The sequence below is a fragment of the Hermetia illucens genome, chromosome 6 (genome assembly GCF_905115235.1).
Source record: "Hermetia illucens chromosome 6, iHerIll2.2.curated.20191125, whole genome shotgun sequence".
Taxonomy (NCBI): Eukaryota; Metazoa; Arthropoda; class Insecta; order Diptera; family Stratiomyidae; genus Hermetia; species Hermetia illucens.
In genome coordinates this window covers 143,065-159,623 of record NC_051854.1, presented here as the reverse complement: position 1 = coordinate 159,623, position 16,559 = coordinate 143,065, and the positions used below count along the sequence as shown (strand labels likewise).

At 36.5% G+C, this 16,559-nt stretch overlaps 2 long non-coding RNA genes across 2 annotated transcripts; one reads left to right on the top strand and one right to left on the bottom strand.

Moving 5' to 3' along the window:
• Window positions 1–8,946: 8,946 nt before the first annotated feature.
• Window positions 8,947–13,566, bottom strand: LOC119660481. The gene is made up of 3 exons (XR_005250432.1): window positions 13,403–13,566; window positions 13,287–13,333; window positions 8,947–9,721 (listed from the first exon to the last, which is right to left on the bottom strand). It is a non-coding gene; the product is annotated as an uncharacterized LOC119660481 (long non-coding RNA).
• A 338-nt stretch (window positions 13,567–13,904) lies between these two features.
• Window positions 13,905–16,165, top strand: LOC119660482. The gene is made up of 3 exons (XR_005250433.1): window positions 13,905–14,040; window positions 14,147–14,254; window positions 15,956–16,165. It is a non-coding gene; the product is annotated as an uncharacterized LOC119660482 (long non-coding RNA).
• The last annotated feature ends 394 nt before the right edge of the window (window positions 16,166–16,559 follow it).

Below are 16,559 nucleotides of genomic sequence, written 5' to 3'. Positions count from 1 at the left end.
CGAATTCAAATCCAAATTTGTCATGGTTGTTTGTGTTCTTTTTCGTCCTGTCTCTATGTGGATGTTCCATATTCCACAAATAAATAAGCAGGAGGCATGTATATTAAAATTCGAGTTTTTCCTCTTTAACTTTAGTAAGTTGATTTTGTCTGTAAATATTTCGACGACTGTTTGCCGTTTTTCCTAGTGTTAGAGCTCGAATGAGGAAGCAGTCGTCAAAATATCCTAATTTGTAGAAAAAAAGCTATATAAAGTTAAAAAGGAAAATTTATAGAATTTCATTTTAGAAAAACGAATATAGACTTTGGTACATTTCAGAAAAGTATCCTCGGGACAAATCAATGAGAAATCATGTTTAGACAGTCTACACCAAGTGCATCATTATTCAAATAAATAAATTGGTAGTTTTGTTTTATTCACTATGATTTTAATCTGCGAGGCCCACAAAAAGGTCGTGAAAGTATATCATGCGGTAAAATGATGCTATACTAACTAATAAATTGAATATATTTTTAGATTGCCTCAAAGATTCAACTATCAAAACGTCCCCATTTCATTCATACATGTAGTTTTAAAATCAGCAAAACATGTTTAAAATACTATGTGCTTACCAAATATACACTTCCCTTACAGGCCATTGTCATCGTCATCTTTATACAAACAAAAAGCTTAGCTTCCATCAAAAGCAAAATCACATAACTCCGAAATCCTGAAATTGACATCAACTCCCTGTTTTTTGGTATCTAGCATTTCAGTAACGCTGACCATAGCCGCCTCAAACTTAATAAATGTACCATTCAGCAAGCCACACGCATATTATGCAAATTGGAAGAAAAGGTCCGTTGAGAATGCCCCGATATCATACCTCCGTCCCTGATTTGAATAAACACAGAATAAGGAAACTTTTTCAATATGTTTTAGCCGAGAATGAGGACCCCAAAATGAGAACAGCACGAAAAGGGAAATTTATTTTTATTGGTTTTATTCGCTGCACGTTGCTTTAACAGAAGGCTACGTTCAAAAGTACATACATATTTCTACTCAGAGAGTCTGCATATACTTCACTCTCGATAAATTCCACAGACCTGCACGAGCCATCTCTCATCGACTAAAAAACCTCAAACTGTGCTACATTAGATATCGTTTTCACTTCCTCCCACCATGTATTCCCACTAGTTTCCAAGGATGTTGTTTTCCCCCTTTTTAGCCTTGTCGGTTCTCTTTCAAGGACACTGACTGTGGAATTTTAAGGTATGTTTAAGAGAAGAAATCTTCAAATATATTCGACTGGCTTAAATCATACTGCAATCTAAATACATTCTAAGCTACTTAGAAACCACCTGAAATAAGAAATAGTTATTGCAGAAATATGTTGGATATTGGTTTTTATATCGTCTAATGTAAAATATCTATGCGACTTGCACTCATTCCTGAACTCTCCTTAAGAATTCACATTATGATGTAATCGGTGAAAGGAAAAGGGGAAGCATTACAAGCAACTAGTTTTCTGTAACAAAGAAAGCGGTGGTAGTTTGAAGAACCTGAGGAAAGTACGAGTGGCCATAATTCTCTAGTTCGATTTTCTGATATAAATCTTAAGAACAAGTTCTTGCCGGCTAAAAGATCCATTCCAGTTCCACTGGGGTAACAAGTTTGCACGGTCTAGATTAGCATCTTAACGCGGCTCCATAAAAAGCGTTTAGTTAAGTTGATTTTATGATTAAGTCTCGTAGGCAGGTATATTACCATAGATAAATAGATATTATAAGGAAAGTTCCTCAAGGTTATTTTCGTGATAGCACAAAAGATGAACAACACTATCGATAATTCTACTACAGAAGAAGCCGCATTAGATTCATTATATTTTACGTCCAATGAAGTAATTTAATAAACGAGTGATGATGATTTTCGTATCGCGTTTGAAAGTAAAGTTGGGAAAAGCAAACCTACACTTTTTGCAACGAATATGTTGCAGCCACCATATGTATATTCAATAAGATTTCTGATTATTTTCAAAATTATCTGGCCGAATGAAGAAATGTACTTGAAAATCATTTGATGTTATTAAGGCGTATTTGATTTCAATTTTTGCGAACTTGATATGATTTGAAAAATTGAAAGTGTTTGGCTAGTCAAGCAACGTTGTAGTAAGTCTTGTGAGGGTATCGACACATTAACCCCCTTTGGAACATTGTGGACGTATGTGTGGAGTTTAGATCTCTATATATTCTCCATTGATTTCAAGAATCTGCCTTGAACAAGGATTGTAACTGTAGTGCTCTAATATAGGACCGGATTTGGAAAAGGCAAACAAAGTCAGACTCAAAATAAATACTATCAAAACCAAGTTCCAGTTTCTCAGTCTGAATGGTCATTGCATTCTTCCTATTTATATTAATGGGCTCCAAAGAGTTTTGATTTGGAGGAGGCAAACAGAGTCAGACTCAAAATAAATACTATCAAAACCAAGTTCCAGTTTCTCAGTCCGACTGGTCATCGCATTCTTCCTATTTACATTAATAGGCTCCAGAGAGTTTGTATATCTAGGAAGCATTAAGAGCACTGAATCTGATTTCCCTGTTTTGTCCCAAATTTAGAAATGCAATTAGCTCAACATCCACGTCAAGTTGACACTGTTGCACGTCAATGTTCTCCTTTTGCTGTTATAAGAAAGTGGAGGATGGAAAGTGCTCGTCATTGCTATTCGAAAGTTCTATGCTTTGAACAACTCATGTTTGCATCTTGTCATCTTAGTGATCTGTCCTGAGGCAAAAACAAATGAAGAACTTCTCCTGCATACGTGCCAAATACCTGTAGAAGTTATGATCAGGCGGCGGAAGTAGCAATGGATGATAGGTCACATTTTAAGGAAGAGCGACAATTCCATTGCAAGTTATGCCGTACAAAGGAACCTACTATCCTAGTATGGTAGAAAAAGTGCAAGCTTCTCAAATAATCTTGGGAGAAGCTGAAGCAAAAAATGTTATTTTTTTATGCTATTAAGAATGGGGTATTCTAGTGGTTTCCTGTCTCCGTGTTCCTGACATGATGCTTTCTTTATTAGTTTTCCAGAACATGAGGTAAAATATATCCTTCACTGAAAAATACAGTGTGATAAGGCAGTCTAAAATTTACAATAAGCCCACCGGATGGCTAACTGAACAAATTGCTATAAATTCGGAAGTGGAAGAATCGGAGCTTGTAGGTAATTTAGAACAGAATAAAATATAAAGACCACGATCCCTCTTCACGAACAAATGGACCGAAGGGCGACCAACTTAAGGATGGATTCAAGGCAACATCCAAAGTCCTGCATCATAACGATGATGCGCTATAACGCAGTGTGTGCGAACATGCGAGAAAGTATTGCTACATTCCCGATTGTCGCAAACACTTCAAGTAGTGACGCGATGGTTGTTAGCTACAATGAAATGTAGATCACAAATCGAAGATAGTGCAAATCTAGAGGAGAACCGACTAGGTCAAGTAGTTACCGGATAGATTCTGCTTTTGCTAAACTAAAGTTATATTTGACATGAGATCCCATTATCTGCTTTTTAGGTTCAAAGAAAGTAATTTATTACCTGCCATGACGATACTACGATGGCTAGAGGATTGTGTCTCAAAAAACTTACGAAGAGAATGCAAACTCCTTCCTCCCTGATGACGTGGGGTAGTGATCATTTCTCAGCAGCTCCATTGTACTTGTTTTTATTTGCAAGAACTACTCTTACACGTCTCTCGACAAATTCAAAATCCGTATTATTACACCTTATGATAGCGGAAATATATAGACGGACGAACTGGAGAAGTTGCCATGATTTTATTTTTCCCAAACAACTCTGTTTTCAGGATAAGATTCAGACGTCATCCAAATTCGCCCAGCAACTTAAATCTAATAATTGTTAATAATAGATGTTGTTGCCTTCAATATACCGAGGTATACGCCAGCCGAATCCATACCTTAAATTTGTGTTCATCTGTCGCTGTATCCGTCATTGTTAGATTAGTGTGTTCTCCCCATGCAATTATTTTTATGCGACATTTCTCCAAAACCCGGCTACATGCCGATATTTCAACTGAACTGGATGATGATGTTCAGCAAAGAAGTTGGTTTTCGTCTTACGGGCATACAACTTGATGTCGTCAATTTACATATAATACTTTCATTTACATTTCCTTTCTAAACTTTTCGACTCTTTTATTGAGTTGAAACACCCAGAACGGTAAAGTCTTTTTTGTGCATACCTCTCTTATTCACATCGCAGACCAGGCAATCAACCTCATCGCAATAAACTCGCTAGCCAAACGATCACATGAAGGAATGTGTATATTTTGAATTTTTATTGATGCACAAATGAAAAAACTTGCACTCTAAGTTCCTAACTTTTAAGTTAGAGAGAATACAAAACGTTTCATACCCAAACTATCCAGCTTTCAGTTCCTGACTTTTCTAATTTTACTTTCATTCATGTATATTTAGATACCATAAACCGACATAAAATCTTAATAATCTATTTTAAATGAAGAACTATTGCTCTCTCGTAGAAAAGTTTTCAGAGTCATTTTCCCCAGGGTCAATTTCCAATCTTTTTTTCTGTTTGGGATCTCATCACCCACTAAAAGACAACCTTGATTTGTTAAAATAAGCATGAAATGGAATGGGCCATAATTACCATGAACGAGATTTAAATAGTGCACATAACATACCTAGCAAAGAAATGCGAATTGAAATGGAAACAAATCGATGAACCCAGTTTATCGCAAAATTGTTCGCAATCGATGAAAGTTCCGCACACTGCTGCTATATTAGGCGTTGCTGTTATTCACCTTCAGCTTCTATATTCACATTTCTAAGTCTTTCCTGGACATGACATGTGTAATTTCCGATTATAGCAAATCGTATAATTGGATGCGTACCAGATAGCTACTGATAAATGTACCTAGTTTTTATGCTTGCAATCATAGAATCATATACAACTGAATTCATGTTTCAATACATTTAAATGCAAAGGTATTTCACAGCTATTCACTAAAGTTGAAGCGCTATCAGTCTATTAACAAGGATATGGCTGTAAAAACCTCGTTTTAGCCATGCCACTTCCTGATACTTATGAAAAATATATACTGCTGCCAAATTATGCAAGAATTCAGTCTGCTTTATAGACTCCCCGTCTGAAAAATAAGGATATGTTTCTTTCTGGCAAAATTGAAAATTCTTTTTTGAAGTGCACATTTATTAACTATAAATTTTCAAAATTTCTTTGAGTACATTATCTAAAGAATATTGTCACCAAATTTCAGAACGATCAGAGCTCCAGCGCACTTGTGTATAGACCCTCACACCTTGATCTTCGAATATACTGATTGTATTGTGGTTGCAGCCACAGGGCTCCCCACGGAGTTATTTATCGTTGTATTTGCAAATCCTGCTTGCTACAGCTAACATTTTATTAATACGTTGACTGCGATTGCATATACTGCGCTCGTAGGCTATGCTGTCGAAAAAAAAACAAAAAAATGACGTCATATCACCCACTGTAACTGCATCACAAACGCGACATTGGTGCGAATTATATTTAAGTGAAATCCGTCGTATGTTCTGACCTAAACTAAACAAAAGATTCACTTTGGCTTAGTTTAGGTCTGAACATACGACGTATTTCACTTCAATATAATTCGCACTCATGTCACTTTCGATCACATTGCTCCCAGAGAGAGCAGCGTCTGATCAGTTGCCTCCGCCTTGATCGAAACCGGCAGTTAACTTTTTGTTAAAAAACTTGGTTGTTTAACTTAAAAAGAGGAGTGCGTGGAGCACGTCATCAAGTTGATGCGAACTCAGGACTCTCTGCGTCCTCATCCAAAACTTCCTTGATAAATTGTTTGATTCCAACTTTCTGAGTTTTTTACTTCAACAACAGAAAGCTACTGGGTGGTATTCGTGGAGGGGAATATTGATACTCATAGCCTTTCCACAGCCTTCGCGCTACAATATTACTAAAAACCTGCGGGATTATGTTGACGATGGTTTTCTTAAAGGTCCCATCTCCAGTAAAAAATACTTGATGGAACTTTTTCCCGAATAATATCGAAAAATTCAAGCTGAATATGTGCAAGGTTTGTCGAATCCAGAACACTGATCAGTGATGCTAAAAGTCTCCATACGGAGTAGTAACTAGTCATTTTTTGAGATTTAATGTCATTATTAGGATTTGTTAGCTCTGTTCGGATTTGAAGTTTGCTTACGAAAATAGCGTTTCTTTTGTGATACGCTCTCAGCAAGGGCTTTTTTTGATCTTTCCTCGCATTTGATCCAACTGACTGTACGTTATGTTCTGGTAAAAAAACACACTCCCTTGAATACTTACATATGTATTTCGTATGACTTTATTCGGATTTCAATTTTGTTCACTGTAAGTAACTATACACTAATATCCAGCCTTCAAGTGGGTCTGTTGGTATTATATAATAGTAAGGTTATCATATTTGAAGCGGGGAAAACAGTTATAGAGAACTGCTTGTGAGTAAGCTGCTTACAGGAATTTGGACTGCTTTCAAATTTCAAATCATATTTGGAGTTTTTCAATCTTTCTAAAGTTCTCTCAAGCTTATTTCGCTTATTTCCGAATAGAATTCTGCCTTTTTGCGAACCAAAATTCAGGTTACTGACTGAAAAAACTAATTTATACCTAATAAGGAATTTATTTTTTCAGAAAAATGGTCCACCCAAATTAATTTTATTATGAAACCATCTTCTATTTTCTATTGCAATAAAAATCTAATATAAATTTTCCATGAGCATTTCCTACTTGCGAGTGACCTCCGAAGAAAGAGCAAAATTTATCGCGAATGACAAAAGTACTGTACATACATATATGCACGAGAAACTTTAAATAATAAAGAAGAGTATCCTTTGATTTCATAAAATGTATTGCAGATATAAATTGTCTGTAGGATTTAGTGTTGAACGTAATCTGTTCAGTTGAAGAGGGGAGCATACAACCGCCGTGAAATAATAAAAATTCATCCCGAAAAAAGAACCCTCTTAGGGTTTTATTGGAAAGCTTCCAAACAGTTGCGAAATATTAGGAGGAGTGCGTATGACTACTGGTGGTTAGTTGGAGTCTAAATGGCCATGAAACCAAAATCTGGGTGTGAACTGAACCCCCAAGTGTAAACCCTTTTTATGAACTTATTAAACGTTGCCTTTTGTACGCAATCTTTTTCTAATCAAATATTTACGGGTTTTATGGTTCATTTGTTCACGGATATGAAGCTGAAAATTTATGATTTGTCCAATTTCTATTTGGAGTTTTCTGAAGGTTAACCAATTATCCTTCGAAACTGCAGTATCCTTTTAAACATAATAACATTTTTAAAATTATCAGTTGAAATTGCAATAAAATATATAAAGAGGCTACTTAAGAAGGGAAGATATCTTCGCCCAATGGAGCACAAATTTGTTAGAGGGTTCGATCCATGATATTTGTAAAGAATAATCAATGATTTAGATTTTCTAGAGCCACGTCTAAAATTCCGGAACATAATTTTTTACCGACTTAAATTATGCTATGAAGTTTCAGCCAATTCAGTAGATGCATATAATGCGACTTTCGTGCTTTTATTAGCCAGGGCTAAAAAATGCTTGAAATGTGTGACCCTTCTTTAAGAACCCGAGGGGCGTTATCTTGAAAAAGTAAAAGCAAAAAATACCGTGTTCTAGATAGAGAAACAAATTTATATTTAAAATCTTTAATAAAACTTTTATTTTCCTTTCAATTATTAATTAATGACATAAAGATTCAAAAGTTGTGCGGAGATCTGTCCGCGCTGATAACTGGCAACTGACTGAATTTCAACTCAATATAATTTAGAAGCCGTCTGCGTTGTTTTCAGTCCTCGCGGTGTGTTAAATTAAAATTGAGTGTGTTAGTTTTATAAACCACGTCACTCTGCCATAGCACTCACCTCTCAGTTGAAACCGAACGGATTTCTGCAAGGAAACAAACTCAGGGCTCCCTTAGCATGGCTGCTGCAAGGCAAAACGGATGTGTCGCGCGCTCTTCTATTTGGCTCTTTCAGAAAGACCCTCTTGAACGTACCTCCGTCGTCAAGATTCCAGGAAGACCCTCGTGGACGTACTTCCGTCGTCAAGTTTGAAATTATGTGGACCTTGCTCGAAGGCCCCATAGGGCCCCTATAAAGGGACGTGCATACAGGAGTTGAGATCCCTGAACACGTGGGCTACTTTCGCGTATTTGGTGGGAACTATAGCTGCTGCACTAGGCCCTTAAGCAGATGCAACCACCCGGGGCTGTTAAGGCGCGACCTAATGTCGAGTACAAAGCGACTGGTGAGTTTCAGGTTCCCCTCGCGCTTGGGTGGCCGGAAACCAAGTAAAACAAGTGGCAGGGCCTATGAGCGAGCGCAATCATCCAGGGACACAAACACAATTTTAGTAAGTGAGTTCACATAGTTAAAATTGCATAACCATTACCATTGAATTCCATATGGAAGTGATCATATTTTACACCACTGGTTTAACACAACATCACGAGGTGCCTTACTTTGTCTTTGATAGTCGGCCAACGACGACGGACGAATCCCTCTCAAACTCCACGCAAATGTCTAAAAAGGTTATACTCAACCAATATTTCAACGATACGGTTTACGAGCGCCGTTTAAATGAACCAGTCCCGGTGAAAATTAATTGTGTGGTATGTCTGGAGAAATCGAGACTAACATACAAATAAGCAGAAAAGCTAGAAAATAAAAAATAAGATGTTCCCATGCGATCCTCATATAGATAGTCTCTTATACCCTGCGACGGCTCAATTTATTGTGGCGTTGATGTAGTTACATATATTGGATACACACAAATTGGAAACTTTTACCTACTGTAACCTCGCCAGGAATAGTGAGATCTTCTTTAAAGTCAGTATTGTGCCCTATTATATCATTTACACTCACGTCGAACCTCGTTTACCTAGGGTAAATTTATAAATTAAAATTTAACTTTATTTGAGCAGATATCGCAGGATGTGTTTTTAGGTCTAGATTCTATAATTTATTTATTTTGTGCTTACAGGCAAATGAATTTCTCGTCAGCACAGTGTGAAATGAAACTATATCATCTGCATGTGAAAAATACACAGATATTACAAATTCAGCGAACATTTTTTTGAATATTTTCTTTTCTTGGATTGGAACTGCTTTGCCAACATTCAATTCTTTCTGACCTTGAACGTAAAATAGTGCATTATAAATGTAAAATAGTGCAGTATAAATGTGCATCTTGGATAAACATAATTCCTTCTGATAGCTTAGATAACTAGAAGATCGATAAGCTGTAACACATCTGATACCAGATCATTCTGAATGTCCGTGTCAACCTTCACACAAAGTATCTTTTGCCAGTTGGCTGACCAAGGTTTCAGCGGTTAAGTAAGCATTGAATTTTTGAATTTTAATTACGCAGGAGAGGGAAAACCTCCGGGCACTCAGACCCTAGTAGTTTATGGCATTAGATTCTCCAGTCTAACTAAATATCCCGGATTTGTTCATATATCACAGGATTTCCATTAGTGAATGTGATGTTATGTTTGATGTGTCTATAGGTGGGCCACTCACATAGAAAATGTTCCGTTGGTCTCGTTTTCTCATAACAGTATGAAGTTGCTGAAACCAGGAAAATCGGTGATTGTAGGAAAAAATATACCTGAAATGAAGGTAAGAGAAAATTTTAGTGACTCTACAATTAAATCATCACCATCATCAACGGCGCAACAACCGGTATCCTGTCTAGGCCTGCTTTAAAAAGGAACTCCAGACATCCCGGTTTTCCGCCGAGGTCCACCAATTCGATATCCTTAAAAGCTGTCGCCATCACTCCATCGCAGGCAGGGTCTGCCTCGTCTTCTTTTCCTACCATAGATATTGCCCTTATAGACTTTCCGGGCTGGATCATCCTCATCCATACAGATTAAGTGATCCGCCCACCGTAACCTATTGAGCCGGATTTTATCCACAACTTAACGGTCATGGTATCGCTCATAGATTTCGTCGTTATGTAGGCTACAATTAAATATATGCATATAAACTACCACCATCGGCCTCCAACCGGGGAACATATTGCAGCTGGTAGAAAAGTGGACAAGAAATTAATATTAAGCAGCATTTCTGCAGGTAAGTCATTATATGGCTTAAACAGGTAAAAGGGCCGGAAAATCGATTTCTTTCTTATTCTTTTGCTTCTGATATTGCAACCTGTAAGAAATATTGTCAGAAAATTTGATGTCAATAGGACTTTTCGAGTTACATATAGTTGAATTTTCTTGACCGTCGTTAAGAAGTCTTGTCTTCAAATATGGAAAGTTGAACGTAAAACCCAAGCTGCTACTCAAGAGAAGCCGAGCGCCGCGATCGAGAGGGAAGATTCACGACGGGTCTGGAGTTTTACGGCTCCAAAGTACACTCATGTTCCCGAGCCTAGCTAGCATGGAGATAAGCTCACTCAGAATGATTTTTTGCCCATCGACAAATTGCATTTTGTCATTGCAGTCTTCCAGCAGGATAACCCCAAATACATTTTTTTTCTCGGCACCAGAATGGTTATCATATTATACACACGACTCTGTATTCCTCCCCAATCGGTGAATCTTCACCTACTGAATATATGTAGCATTTGCTATAACTCTAGGCCCATAAATAGCACCATATCTCCAGGCATTGTAGAAAGTTGGGAATGAAATTTCTCCCGAAATGATTCAATACTTTTCCAATTGGATGCATTGTTGCCTTACAGCTGTAGTTGCATACATAATATTAAAATTGAAATGAGAATTCGAACTAAGTTGATTTTCATAGAATCCGTTCATCGTTCTTAATGTACCAGTACTTTTATTGCGCTCCATTGTGTTCATTTTCTTTGCTTTCCTCCTCCTCCTCCTTTTCGTTTTTTGATTGTATCGTCTCGGAATCATCGCACTATCTATTGTGCATTGCAACATAGAAGTGGCTAATTCTTACCTTGCCTCATCAATGTTTCACTCTCCCAATAAAGTATTTCAGTTATTAATACTATCATAATAATATGTAGTAAAGCTCATTATCCGTAGTCATCGATAAATTCAGTTTAATGCCATTAAAACGACATCATAAACTATTTATCTTCCGGAATTGAGAGTTAATATCATATATATTATGAAGACAGATTTTCTCCTGGAACTTCGAATCGAACCCACGTATAAACTACCCACTATAAACTACGAGAGCAGAAACGCGACAGCGGACTTCATATGAAACTGAAGAAAATGAGCTTTTCCGCTATGAATCTGGGTATTCTTGGCTGCCACCGTCACCATTATCGCATCCTTTCACATAATATACAATAAGTGGACTGCTATTAAAGGATTTATTTTATTCATGAGCGGAAGCGAAAGGACTAGCGCAGCAATATTCGCCGAATAGTGAAAACATTCATATAGTTTTGATCATTTGCGACAAGGCTCAGGGGAGCAACTAAATCGAAAAGCTTTTGATTGTATTTCAAACTACACCCCTTGTCCTCATAATGATCGAAATTTTCTTAAAGAAATAGAAAAGCATTTATAAACAATTTCATTAAGGAAACTTAATATGCTCCACTATACATCCATAAATAGATATAAGTATCTGTCATTTCCAGGTTTGTGCAGTGGTGAATGCAAATGCGAACTCATTTTCATCGCCCGGAATGGAATGCACTTGTCCGTAAATGGATCACAACAAGTAAACTACCAAGCACCAAAGCAAATACCTAAAGCAACATATGTCTGTCTGAACTTTCTCCCCCTCAATTAAAAACTATGCAATTAATTCCCGGCATTAATATTCAGATAGAATATTAAGTCTAGGTGCGCTTTTACAGATGCTCCACCGAACATGTGTGAAAATCTAAAATGAAGCTCCGTTGGTTCTACTTCTGCTTTTCATACTTTTCATCATTATTGAATGTACATATCTATATGCGAGTGTACATATGTAGGAGTTCAGTCTTTGCATTCAAACATACTATGATATATTTGTATGTAAGTAGGAGTACGGTACGCGCATAGGTTTTAAGTTCATTTGCGAATATCAATAGAAAGAGCTCTGGAGTGATAAAATTCGAACTACGTGACGTAATTTCATAGAAGTTGGTATCTGATAGTTTCAATTTAATATTCAGCGCGAGAAGTAATTAAAATAATCGATCCATTCTAAGTGAATTGCAAAATCGAGTGTATATCGGTTTCAAGTTACTTTCTTATGAGCGTAACTAAAATGGAATCAAATGAAGAACGGTGGGCTGGATGGGAAAAAGATTTTGGAGCATCGATTAAATTTAAAATTTTCTGACTATTGGAAAAATCCAATTCAGATTGGGATGTCCTCCTCATCGGCTTTATTGTACTTTCAAGAAAAGAAAAACTAAAGAAAAATATCAAGAAATCCCTTTACTTACAGTTTCTACATAAAAATAGATGCGTATCCATTGCAGGCGGAATTGAATAAATATACATACTAGATTATAGTTCACATTACCAAATCGGACAAGTGTTCAGATGGCTTAGTGGTTAGAGCGTTGAGCTGTCGTAGCGGAAGGTCGCGGTCAGCTGTGAATGAGTACCTGAATCAAATCAGGATAATAGTCTCGAGCAAGCGTAATGCTGACCACATTGCCTCCTACAGTGTACTGTAGTGTATCGTTACGGTCTTGAATGAAGTGCTGCAACATGCTCCAAGGCGCTCTTCCAATTGGATTCTCGCGCCAACCATTATTGTTTATTATTATTGACAAATCTGTCGAGCACTGCCATAGGGCTTCCTCGATCATATTGTAGACTCCACCAATATAATATGAACATTTTTGAAAATGTCTAAGCTAAGCCTAATTTGCATTTAACAATGTATTATCAAGTATTTTAAAGAAGAGAATTAGTTGAGCCATTTCGGCTTCGAAACTGTTCTCAAAACTACAGATTTCCAAATGAAATTCCTTTTTCCCTTCCCTGTTCAGCAAAACAATGTAGAATTTGTTTCCTCTAAATCTATTTCTGAAAGTAATGAGGTAGAATATGGGATAGAAATGATAGTGTAAAACATAATGTAACAAACAAAAGTCAAGAACACCATAGATCAGTACTAATAAGAGAGCCACAAAACTCATCTTTCTATTTTTATTATCGCTAAAGTTGAGTTTTGATTTGAAGAGGAAAAGGGAGGAGTTTATTATTTCAAATGAATTCAACAGACATACTTACATAAATACATATCGACCAGTTCCGAGATTCAATTATGAAAATTTTACCTAAACGTTGTTAAGGAGAAAATTAGAAAACTTCGTCAGAAATCGCGTTATTATGAATAGAATAATCACCAAGAACACAGAAGAATATTCTCACTAAGTAAGAATGAAGGGGCCGGTTTACATAGCTCCCTCAAGTGAAATTATTGACCGTTGAATTTACCCTGACTCGAATTCTCAATTTGAATGCGGACATTTCGCTCATGTTTTCAATAGTCGACAGTGCACATAAATATTTATATTTCGTGGACGCAATAATTTATTATTTTCTGCGAGCTTTATTTTCAATTTGAGTTCTTTTGTTCCCTGCACGTTTCTTCTCATTTCTTCTTTTCACAGAAGATGATAAACCATATCTCTTGAGTCATATCAGTGTCATCCCACTGTGCGTTCACAGCATCACTATGTTTTTTGAACAATATAATTGAAGAAGGAATACTTGTTGTCATCGTTTTGCTTTCGCTTGACTCTTAACCACTTTTGCGAGTATCTCCTAGAGCAAAATTAAAGCTTGTAGCACAATATATGTTTCATATAAAACAAAACAATTTGCAGTTTCGTACAACCTCACTAAGCGTGCTAAGCGGAAATTTTTAGGAAATTTGAGAAGAAGTTGATTGCCTATGTGTTCCATATCCCCTCATTATAGTCTTGAAATTTTCAAATAGATTATGTGAATTAATTCAAGTACTACCTATTTACTTTATTAGGTGAGAGCTAATCAACATTTCTTCTTGAATGTATTTTGTATGCATAGTGTATCTATTTTATAAGCAGCAAGCATCCCACCCATTTCTTTTCTTTCCATGTTTCCAGCTATGGGTGACCCGCTCCTTTTCCTCCAATCTAACTCAGCCACCCGGTTCTGACTTTGTCGGGAAATATATGTACACGACTCAGTTGCTTGTATTCCAAAATTATTATGTGAGTGCCTAAATATATTTCATGACCAATTTCAGTTTTCGAAAGCTGCTATCTTTTTTTTGTCTTGCCGCACGTCTGCATGCTTTAAGAAAAACTGAAAATGCTGCTGTTTATACATAAAACCTTTTAAGGCGAATGTAAGATGGGGGTCATATTTAGGACGGTTTAAAAAATATAAAAACGTAACAGCGAGTGTGAGACTTTGACGACAATACTTCGTGGCAATGCCGATCAAATCGATCAACAAAAGGTTTTATACGGCTCGAATACGGGCGAAGTAAAGGAAAAAACAAAGGGAGATACCAACTTTTATAATATTATATGATTTGTCATCTTAAAATTTCAACAACGAAATTCATATAAAAAAAACAACTTTTACATAGCAATACTCATTGCTACTTCTATTTGCCGGCTGCTTGGAAATTCGATTTCCTCCTCCTGTATGTAGTCTTTTTGGAGCAGTCCAATGCAATTTGTACCTCTCTCGATAATACAGCCAATCTAATGAGAAACCTCAATTTCAAATTTCAACAATAACTTTTTGAACGTATGATAGAAAGACTTGATGATCATAACAATTATCGTTAATTTACAGATTTTTATAACCCCCAACAGGCATACATTTCGAACATAGAACTTATCTTAAGATCTCTAGACCCGGTTAGAAATTCAGTTAGGCAAATTTCAGTTTCATCTGAGCCCTAGTTGGATCTTGCTCAAATAGAGCTTTCAACACTCGTTTGATTTTTCCGAAGTAAAATTTCCACAGAGGCCCGGATAAGTCCATGTAAAGGCTATTTTGAATAGGCTTATCCCTGGTGGTTCTAACTGGATTTTCTCCAAATAAAGTACCGCCAACAGGGTCTGGACAGGCGTTAATTGTAAGTCTCTAACTGACACTATCGTCCTGTAGCGCCCAGACATTTTTCAACACAACTATATTTATCCAATAACTAGTTATTATAAACGCGGCGTATTTTAAATACATGAACTACAAGGTCCACAGACTAGTGAGCTAACTCGTACCTTCCCTGTGAATATGTCATTGAACTCCGTGCTCCCCAGAAACTTGATTTGCTTCTCCTGTGTGTAGTTTTCTTGATACGTACGAAACTTGATGTAAAAGAAACTTACCTTAAAACAGTATAATTTGATGTCCGCATATCATTGCTTGTGCCTGAGCGTATATTTGCAGGGCCAGGGAACTTGTGCCACCGAGCCCAAGGCAAAGTAATTCAGCGAACAAGATAAATAACAAATTGAATATTTCATCAAAGTATGCATACTGTTGAGCATAAGGACTACCTTAAATTTTTTCCTCTTTTGTCAGTTTACTGGATTGGTTCAAAGCAGCAATCACAAAATTCGAGACACACCATCAAGTAAAGGCAGCTGAGAGCCCAGATACTAATTTGTAACAGCCATACTCATTCCTTCATACGGTAAATGGTCCTGTGCTCCTTTTCATTTTGATATAATGAATATACCATACTAGGTATTTCTCTAATCCAACAACTCCCATTCGATGATTCAACAATTTTAAGCGATGTTAGAGATTCAGTACAAGTAAATTCACAATATTTGACTTTCTGCTGACTAATGCAACGTAAAAAGATAATTTTCTTCCTTTCTTCGTCGAAAATGGGGGGAAGTTAAAAGTAAATTTTAGATAATAGAAAACTTTTTCTTTTAAATTTCCAGGGCTCCCAAGAATTGGTCATCCTTTTTTTCAGAACATTTTCTCATTACTTGGATTATTTTGCACAAGTTCTCCCGGAACATTCTTTGAAGGAGACAAGATCACTGCAAGGGACCTTTTTAATAAAAGTTTCATTTTGATTATATTTTTCTAGTCACTCCAAAATAATAAATGCTTATTATGTTGTAATTCGTTTAAATATATAACACAATTTTCACGGCAAAAATTGATTTGTCATTCTATTCCCAATTACTTCAATATCAAGAAGGAAACCGCCAACTAAACACTCAATTAAGTGAATATTCCTAAATCCTTTCAGCAAGATGTATTGTTCGAAACCGCGTACTGGCCTCATCCGCATAATGAATGTTTACGTTATAATATCAAGCTCTTTCTCTCAGAAATATATTGCTAAATGTGTATTTCACTATTCTGCAGCTACTCCTCGGAAAATAGCAATTTAGGCACCCCTCAAGCACTTTGAGAATTTCAAAACGGAATTTAGTTAGGTTTTTTGTCTACGTCCCGCTTTGATTTCGATTTAGAACTTTTCTTCCTTATCTATCGTTCTTTTAGTGCCTTTCATACCACTAGAAAGGCGATGAA